At 39.3% G+C, this 10,290-nt stretch overlaps 1 long non-coding RNA gene across 1 annotated transcript; it reads right to left on the minus strand.

The window, feature by feature from the left end:
- Window positions 1-1,976: 1,976 nt before the first annotated feature.
- LOC308302823 lies at window positions 1,977-6,358 on the minus strand. The gene is made up of 8 exons (XR_013962971.1): window positions 6,158-6,358; window positions 5,416-5,456; window positions 4,967-5,013; window positions 4,283-4,356; window positions 4,070-4,178; window positions 3,397-3,472; window positions 2,745-2,821; window positions 1,977-2,461 (listed from the first exon to the last, which is right to left on the minus strand). It is a non-coding gene; the product is annotated as an uncharacterized lncRNA (long non-coding RNA).
- Between the last annotated feature and the right edge of the window lie 3,932 nt (window positions 6,359-10,290).

Below are 10,290 nucleotides of genomic sequence, written 5' to 3' on the forward strand. Positions count from 1 at the left end.
AGCTATCAAAAACACCACCAAGGATGCTTCCCAGCTGGCACACGACGTCAGTACAACGTTGGGACAACGTTGTACTCCAACGTTGGATGACCATTGGATTTTGGTTGTAAATGAAAGTTTGTCTGACGTCCTAACCTAACGTTGGTTAGACGTCAGAACCTGATGTTGCTTTGACGTCGTAACCTGATGTTGGTTTGACATCTTAAACTAACGTCGATTCAACGTTAATCTCTGATGTTACATAGACGTTGATTAAAGGTTAGACTCCCAACGTTGGATACCAGTTGTATTTTGGTTGTAAATGAAAGTTTGTCTGACGTCCTAACCTAACGTTGGTTAGACGTCAGAACCTGATGTTGCTTTGACGTCGTAACATGATGTTGGTTTGACATCTTAAACTAACGTCGATTTAACGTTAATCTCTGATGTTACATAGACGTTGATTAAAGGTTAGACTCCCAATGTTGGATACCAGTTGTATTTTGGTTGTAAATGAAAGTTTGTCTGACGTCCTAACCTAACGTTGGTTAGACGTCAGAACCTGATGTTGCTTTGACGTCGTAACCTGATGTTGGTTTGACATCTTAAACTAACGCCGATTTAACGTTAATCTCTGATGTTACATAGACGTTGATTAAAGGTTAGACTCCCATCGTTGGATACCAGTTGTATTTTCGTTGTAAATGAAAGTTTGTCTGACGTCATAACCTAACGTTGGTTAGACATCGTAACCTGATGTTGGTTTGACATCTTAAACTAACGTCGATTTAACGTTAATCTCTGATGTTATATAGACATTGATTAAAGGTTAGACTCCCAACGTTGGATACCAGTTGTATTTTCGTTGTGAATGAAAGTTTGTCTGACATCATGACCTAACGTTGGTTAGACGTCATAACCTGATGTTGGTTTGACATCTTAAACTAATGTTGATTTAATGTTAATCTCTGATGTTACGAAAACGTTGATTAAAGGTTAGACTCCCAACGTTGGATGTTGAAAAAGAAAGTTTGTCTGACGTCATAACCTAACGTTGGTTAGACGACATAACCCGATGTTGGTTTGATGTCATAACCTGATGTTGGTTTGACATCTTAAACTAACGTTGATTTAATGTCAATCACTGATGTTACTTAGACGTTGATTAAAGGTTAGACTTCCAACGTTGGATACCGGTTGTATTTTGGTTGAAAATCAAAGTTTGATTGACGTCATAACATAACATTTGTTTGATGTCAATCTCTAATGTTATGTAGACGTTGATTAAAGGTTAGACTCCCAATGTTGGGTTTTTAAGTTTGATTGACGTCATGACCCAACATTGGTTTGATGTCAATCTCTGATGTCATGTAGACATTGATTAAAGGTTAGACTCCCAATGTATTTTTGTTGAAAAGTAAATCGGATTGACGTCATAAGGCAAACATTGATTTGATGTAAGCATCTGATGTTATCTTGACATTGAATTTTGGTTGGTCTCCTAACGTTGGATAAAAGTTATTTTAGTTGAATAAAATTGGACTGACATAATCCAACGTCAGCTTGATGTTAATCTCAGATGTTATGTAGACGATTACTGGTTCAACTCCAAATTTGGATACAAGTTCTAATTTGGTTAAATGAACATAACCCAACGTTGGCAAGACGTCATCCTCCAATGTTGGTTAGACATGTAAGCAAGAGGTGCATTGCTGTCAAAACCCAACATTAGGTTGACATCAATGACCAAAGTTGGAAATGCAAAACATCAGAGGGCGTGAAAACCAACGCTAACATCACATCAACTTCCAGACATATGACAGTATGACACCAAATTGTGTCAAGTACTGAATAGTGAATAGAGGGTAGCTCACACAGCAGTCACTAGGTCTGATTAAGCTTGATCCAGAAAAGAACATAACAGTTCACCTTTTTTTTACCTTAACACTGGACAAATAAAGAAATACATGAAATAATAGCACAGCCTACCTCAGAGAGAACTTCCAGACAGTTTCCTTTTTACTTGCATATGTCCCACAACAACAACAAAATTATTAATAAAATATATTCCGGTGTGTTCACAACAAAAATATAATAATTAAAAAATATAATCCAGTGAGTTCACAACAACAACAAAAATTATTTAAAAAAATATATTCCGGTGAGTTCACAACTACAAAAAATAATTTAAAAAATGTATTCCGGTGAGTTGCCAGATTAAACTGTAGGTCCAAACAGAACTACCAAGATCCCCCAGAATTCACAGTGTCAGTTCAATCAGTTCTGAGTGCATGCGTTTGTGTCCCCCGCTGCCTCCTCTTGCCTGCATGTCCAGTGAGCTACCAGGTTTTAGGTCCAACCAGAACTAATTCAAGTTATATCAGTCCATAGTGTCCCTCTTGAAATGGACAGTTCCCCTGTGTCTCCCGCCTCTGCTGCTTTAGGTTGTCCTCTGCTTCTGGGTTGAACGTCATGACGGCATCTGTAGAAAAAGAGAATACAAAATATGTAACATGCTGTCATAACCTTACACCACCACATTGTCATGTTTTGCAAATTAAATTATTTACAGGTGTGTCTACAAGGTCACAATGCATACAAAAACTTGAAAACTTCACATCATGTTCACCCTCATAACCTTAAAATAACAAGAGTTCAGTTGGTTAAGCAGGACCTCACCCAGAAGAATTAAATTGTAAGACACTGAAAACCACAGAACACCCAAACCTTATACTGTGTTATGCTGTGCATTACTTCTTACTTACTTAAAAAGCTTGGTCACAGAGGTGCTTCTTCTCTCCATCCTCTCAACGACTGGACCCAAGCAGACACATCACGCCAGCTAAGAGAGAGAGAAGAAAGAAGGAAATAGGTTAGACCAGGGTTTCCTAAAGTGGGTGCTGTTGCACCCTAGGGTGCCTTGATGCCAGTCCAGGGGTGTCTCAGAATAATCTGATCAGGTAAAACTGACCTGATTTGTGAGGAGTTATTTTTCCATCTACGGCCAACTCTCTTCTGCAAAAATAGCAGATCTACAAGCTCACAACATGTCACGACGCGCTGTGAGCTTGTAGATCGGCTATTTTTGGTGAACCTTCCTCCCAGAATAGGGATGCTGGGGTTCAAGTGGTTAAACATAAAGTATAAAGTTATTTTCAGTCAGTTCTAATGGAAACTGATATTTCTCCAATGGTGTAAGATTCAAAATATTTACAGTGTACTTCAAGGGTGCTGTGGATTAAAATATTATTTACAGGGGCGAGGTGACCCGAGTCAAAAATGTTTGAAACCCCCTGGGTTAGACACCAAATCAAAGACACTTGCCATTGTATCAAAGGGAAGGACATGTTTTGCCCAATTACATTATTTACAGATTGGTGTGTGCCAATTGTCTGTCCTTGGTCAACATGAAGTTACCTTGTATTGCTCTAAAATACATCAGTCTTCTCCAAAGCCACCTTCCTTTTCCCCCTTCATGTGGTTACCGAAGAGCCTGAAGAAAAACATATTACATTTTTGTGAACAATATAGTAGGGTAAGGTTCTTTTGTAAACATGGCATATAATCTCTTGATCCCTTGTTGATCAGGTGGCCCAGGGTGGTCCGCTTTTTTAAACCCTCTACACCAAATCTGCTCAGCAACAGCAGGTCTATAAGCTACATTCATGCAAAATTGTATTTATTTATTTTCACATAATTTTCACATATCATGACATTGTCATAAGAGGGGGTTCCAGTGGTTAAGCTGCGAAAAAATGAAAACATGCAGACAGGCCATCGCCTAGAATAATTAAACAAATAATTATGCAGACACTGAAAACCACATCACACAAGGGTTAATTCATATTGTATGTTGAAACATGCAGAGAGGGAAGCAAGCACATCTCCAAAGATTTACAGGTGCCGAACCAAGGAATATATAATATACACACCATGGAAGGAGGAGGTTCACACACTGTTCCAGAGCTCCAGTAAATAGTTTATTAGGATAGAATAATAACTATTTACCGGAGCTCTGGAACAGTGTGCGAACCTCCTCTTCTTCCATGTTGAAACATGCACTTTATACTGTGACTCATATAAAGCCTACCAAGGTCTTAAAAGCTTGGTCATCACAGAGATGTTGCTCCTCTCTCCATCCTCTATCCTGTCAACCACTGGCACCAGGTCCGAAAGGACTATCAGACACGTCACGCCACCTGAGAGAGAAAGAGAGGTTAGACACCCAATCAAAGCGTTATAATTTTCCATCGCACAACAGTTTGTAGATTGGCTATTTAGTACAAAACAATGATCAGACTACCTGGTTGTTATCTCCCAAGAGTAGAAACCACCATGTCTATCCCAAAGGAAAGGCGGGACAAGCACAGCAGACACCTGAGAGAGAGAGAGAGGGAGAAGTGAAAACAGACTAGTGACTAGTTCATACATGTTTGCTTCCACATAAGACAGGACTGGACACTGCGTCACAAGAACAAGCAGCCACCCAACGTACGGCACCTGAGACACAGAGAGAAAGGAAATAAAATCAGCACAAAAAGAAAGGAAACTTGACTTCGGTCCATTATCTCCCCTTTAATAATACCAATTTGTATTGTTTTATATCATTTTTATCATTGATTCGTCACCTTTACAACAAAGTACAGCTTGTAAGCATCGGGCATTCGAGGCATGAGCTACACAACCTAACGTGTGGGTAGCGCCGATCAAGGTTTTGCCAAAATGGCTTGCAATATTGTTCTGCTGGCATTTACTCTCATTGTGGGCTTCCCTGACACTGAGCTTAAAATTAACAAAGTGTAAAAATGGTCAACATGTGTTGTTTTTTCTTTTCCTTATTACTGTGGGAGAGTGCAATCATTCAATCATTAAAGGGGAGATATAATGGACCGAAGTCACAAAAATAGCTGATCTACAAGCACACACAATGTGAGGCTGTAAAATGGCTTCTCAGTTCAAATAAATCATTATTAATTAAGTAAATTACCTGGTTGGCTTAGCTCCCAGGATCACCTCATACCACCACAGAGACACCTCATGTTACAGAGAGAGAGTGAAAAAGGAAATGAATAGGTTAGATTTTATCATACTCCATCAAACAACAATGTTGCATTAGACACAAAATTATCTACAAGAACACATTGCATAATATGAGCATGTACAGTATATTATTTAGTACTTGACTAGTTCCTGCAGTGATTGGCTGCAGTAGATTGGCATTCAGACGTGTTTGTAACACCTGTGAAGTGCAGCTTTGGCAGTACAGGGTAAGAAGAGAAGGAGAAGTCTCATGCAAAAGTCATGCTGTATTCTATATTGGATCTTGGATATTATACCACAGGATGATACCTTTTATTTTCCTATTGTGGATTACTACTGGATTTCCTGGATTAAAAAGGACTTTGCTAAAGGGTGGTAAGAGGAGACTTAACCTACCATATTGCATAGACTGGTTTTCTTTTCGACGTTGGAATTTTCTGTTGACAGAAGAAAAACAAAAGTTGAAAGACTACAAAATACATTACAAATGAGCCATGTACCACACACACACACACACACACACACACACACACACACACACACACACACACACACACACACACACACACACACACTCCTGTTAATCACTTCTAGCTCCCACTCCCACTTTGAGAACCATGGCACAAAATCAGTGTTTGTCAATTATGCATTTGAGCCATGGACCACCATTTAGTGAGATTTAGCCTCTCAGTCTCATACCTAATAATTTAGGAATACAGATCATGTGTAAAAAATAATTTAGCTTGTACATTTGGTTTGATTTTACAGTAATTAAAAGATCTATAGGGGTCCATTTGGTTATCAACTCCCCATCATTTAGCTGGGGGCCTACTGGAAGGCTGGAACCAACCTAACATTACTAAACAAACACTATATAAATAGCAATGATTACTGTCACAATAACACTATTTAACTGCTGAATAAATAATGGACCTTGGAAACATTATATAATGGAAACTTTTTTACAGGAATGAGGGTTCCTGTCACATATTAAAAGGGGTCTGCAGCCAAATAGTCATTTTGGATTTTGGGGTCCTTGACATGAAAAGGGCTGAAAACACTGGAGTATGAATTGTAAATAGTGAAGTTGTAAAAAGTACTGGAAGCAAAAGCAATCAATTAAAATAGCTTTACATACCTGTGTCATCTCCCTGCTCCAAAACTCCTTCTCTGTGTGCAAAAAGTCTCCATAATGTAGATTTAATCCCACAAATAGACTGGCAGCAACCTATCTTCCTGTTCAACAATCAACAGTGATTTTATTTAGTTTAGTTTTATCTTAAATCACTTTTAGACAAGCAGCTCTCAATGCTTGCTGTTGGTGACAAATGTAACTGCTGTGGGCTGTTTGGATTCAAAGTGGGGGTGTGCTCTCAGCAGAGCCAGTGGTAACCTCGCCTACCAGGCTTTCTCCCGAGAGAGAGCCTGGTGTTCGTTCACAACAGAGCGTTTGGTTTCCGCCTAAAGCGCGGAAACCACTAGAAGCGGCGTCGCTTTGATTTGGTTCCCTCCGTTTGTTTCCCCAATCCCTTTTAAAATGCTGGAAATGCTACGTAGTCTTGCCAGTCGCTACGAGTTGGATTAAAAGATGCACATACCAAACGAATTTTTCGAAAGCAAAACTACGCCTCATCAAGGTGTTTATTAGGTCGGCCCTAAAAGTATGTCCTTGGGTGCAGGGGAATATTTTGGGTTAAAACTGAATCCGGTTGATAGTTCCGGCCAAAGCGTAGTCCGTCTAGGACTACAACATGACGTAAAGTGGTTTCCGCTCCCGACCGGATCAAACCCCGTAAAGTGAAGTGATCCCAGACTAAGCCAGTGGTAGCTGGCCACATCACAGTCACATGACACACAGCCAATCAGGCATTTGCAATTGCATTGTGGGCAGTGTAGTTGATTTTCAAACTGCTTTCCATAAACACACATATATTGTGTTCCTCTCTGTAACTACAAAGATGGCTCCCTTCATCTTTCATATGTTTCCTCCAAACTATAATATCCCAAAAGATAGGCATTAAAATGTGTTTTAATCAGATTTAATTACAGATGATAATTTGCTTGTATAACCAATGTCTGCCCAACATTATTTTACTAACGTCCACATAACGTTGAAGTCTAACATCATCAGACGTTGATATTTGGTTGGTTTTAGGTTGTGTTGGTAACTAACCAATAACCAACGTCTGTTCAACGTATTATCCCAACGTCAGGTTGACGTCAGGATGATGTTTTTATTGTATTATACTCATTTCAAGCAGGATAGTTTTATATTAAGCTTCTGAAGCATTGAGGAATACAGTATGGTAGTGGATCTCAAACATTTCAAAGAAGAAACATTTCCATTAGAGAAGATTTTGATGAGTCAAGCAGTGATTCTCAACTATTTTAATTGCAAGAACCCCAGTTTGACATGCATTAGTCTAAGTACGGACCTCCATTTTATGGCATTTCTATCTGAGACCCCAATTTATTGTAAAATCAATGTTAATGGGTCCATTTTGGTTCCATTTGTACACTATGAGTTACCCATAAGGGTCCATTTCATTCCTAACTATCATTTAGCAGGGGACCCCCTGGAACTCCCTCAAGGACCCCACTTCGAGAACAAATGCAGTTAATATCAGGTTGCCATTCCATATATCTTTACTGTTTTTAAACCATTAAGACATAAGGTCGATACCTTCTAAAGCCTGACCTAAGTTTTCAGAAAAAAACGCCTGAGGGATAAAACAGGGGTTCCCGTCCATAATGGGTTGTGTATGTTGGGCTGATTTGTACACTTTGTTCTATGTCACATCTATAATGTTTTACATTGATAAACTTCATAGTTAATAGTATGCGGTATTAAACTGTGGATACCCCAGGCTGGCTTGCGGTGGACATTTTTGTCTGAATGATATTTTTGCCATGGAGTGGACAATAATGTTACCAGTAGCACACAAAGAGCCAGTCTCAAATGTCTACTAGCACAGTGGTTCTCAAAGCAGGTTGAGAGGGACCTCAAAGTTCCTTGAATGCGGTCCAAATCGAACATTACAGGTCTGTAACTCTGAGAGTGTATGGAACCAAATGGACCCATAAACACTCTCAGAGTTATGGGTCCTTAAAAATAATAATAATACAAATAAATTGAGAACCACTGTACTAGTGGAATATAGTGTCATACATATCCTGAAGAAACCCTGGAGACTAGGACAGAAATTTAGTCTCATGATCAAAATTACAACATTGTTATTTAAAAACAAAATCTAAAATCTACCATGGTCAAAGGCAAGTCTCGCCACATGTGTCAATGTACAGACATTGATGATCCCTGTGCCAGGAGATATTATGGGATATGTTGTTTTTATCTTTAAATGGGTATACCCCATTTGATGGTGTCCCATAGATGTTCAACAATGACCTATTACAGCTGAGGTCAAGACCTTTCCATTAACAGTTAGCCATTTCTAGCCTATGTAAGCCCTTCTGTGGCTGAATGATATGCCTTTAATCATGGACTCTAGGCAAGATTCAAAGGTCATTGTCACAGCATTCTGCTGTGTACTGTTAGATAAGCATCATGGTGTGCCTATCTGTCTGTCTGTCTTTCTCTCTTTATCGCCCGAGTTTAGGCCACAATGCATTTTGTTATACCCCCACTGAAGAAATATAGGCCTACTTGTCCTCTAAGTTCCTGTCATTTCAGATTAGATACACTAGCTCTTATTTAGGATTCAAAACATTGAAATTGAAATGGTCTTGGACTTTAAGGACAACCCACATTCATTTATAATCGGCACTGTTGCGGCCTATCTTTAGTTTTTTGTTGAGCCAATGTAATGGTACGCTGGACCAATGAAGTGGCTAGTGTCCTCAGGGGTTGCTTATCAAGGAACTTTGACATTCTTGCTAGATACCTTGTTCACTATGTCCATGCCAATAAACTCCCCCGTTATACTGATCTTGTTCACATCCAAGATTAACTGAATGCTCATGCTTACCTGTAACTACCATTACATTCAAGAGAGACACTGATAGTCCAATGAATGCTATGATCCAAATTAATTTAATTTCATAAACATTCAGATGTCCCTAACTGTAATGACACCTTACTGTCCCTTAAACTGCATACTTTATGTGGTCTTTAACCAGAGATGTTCTGTTTTTATCCCCAGCAAAGCATAATCCTTTGCAATGCATACAGCATTGTAAGTTAAGCAGTCAACCTGACGTTGGGATAATACGTTGAACAGACGTTGGTTATTGGTCAGTTACCAACAAAACCTAAAACCAACCAAATATCAACGTCTGATGATGTTAGACTTCAACGTTGTGTGGACGTTGTCATAATACCGTTGGGCAGACACTGAGGTTTGGTCGAATATCCGACAACAGCATGTCAGTGATTCAACATCAGCCTGATGTTGGGAAAACACGTTGAACACACGTTGGTTATTTGTTAGTTACCAACACAACCTAAAACCAACCAAATATCTATGTCTCATGATGTTAGACTGCAGCGTTGTGTGGACGTTGTCATGATAACGTTGGGCAGACATTGAGGTTTGGTCAAAAATCCGACAAGAGCATGTCAGTGTTCGACGTCAATATGACGTTGGGATTATACGTTGAACAGACGTTGGTTATTGGTTAGTTACCAACACAACCTAAAACCAACCAAATATCTATGTCTAATGATGTTAGACTGCAGCGTTGTGTGGACGTTGTCATGATAACGTTGGGCAGACATTGAGGTTTGGTCAAAAATCCGACAAGAGCATGTCAGAATTCGACATCAACCTGACGTTGGGATTATACGTTGAACAGACATTGGTTATTGGTTAGTTACCAACACAACCTAAAACCAACCAAATATCAACGTCCGATGATGTTAGACTTCAACGTTATGTGGACGTTAGTAAAACAACGTTGGGCAGACATTGAGGTTTGGTCTAATACCGACAACAGCATCTGAGTATTCAACGTCAACCTGAAGTTGGGATAATACGTCGAACAGACGTTGGTTATTGGTCAGTTACCAACACAACCTAAAACCAACCAAATATCAACGTCTGATGATGTTAGACTGCAACGTTGTGTGGACGTTGTCATGATAATGTTGGGCAGACATTGACGTTTGGTCAAATATCAGACAAGAGCATGTCAGAATTCAACATCAATATGACGTTGGGATAATACGTTGAACAGACATTGGTTATTGGTTAGTTACCAACGCAACCTAAAACCAACCAAATATCAGCGTCTGATGATGTTAGACTGCAACGT

The sequence above is a fragment of the Nannobrachium achirus genome (genome assembly GCF_963921795.1).
Source record: "Nannobrachium achirus genome assembly, chromosome: 18".
Lineage (NCBI taxonomy): Eukaryota > Metazoa > Chordata > Actinopteri > Myctophiformes > Myctophidae > Nannobrachium > Nannobrachium achirus.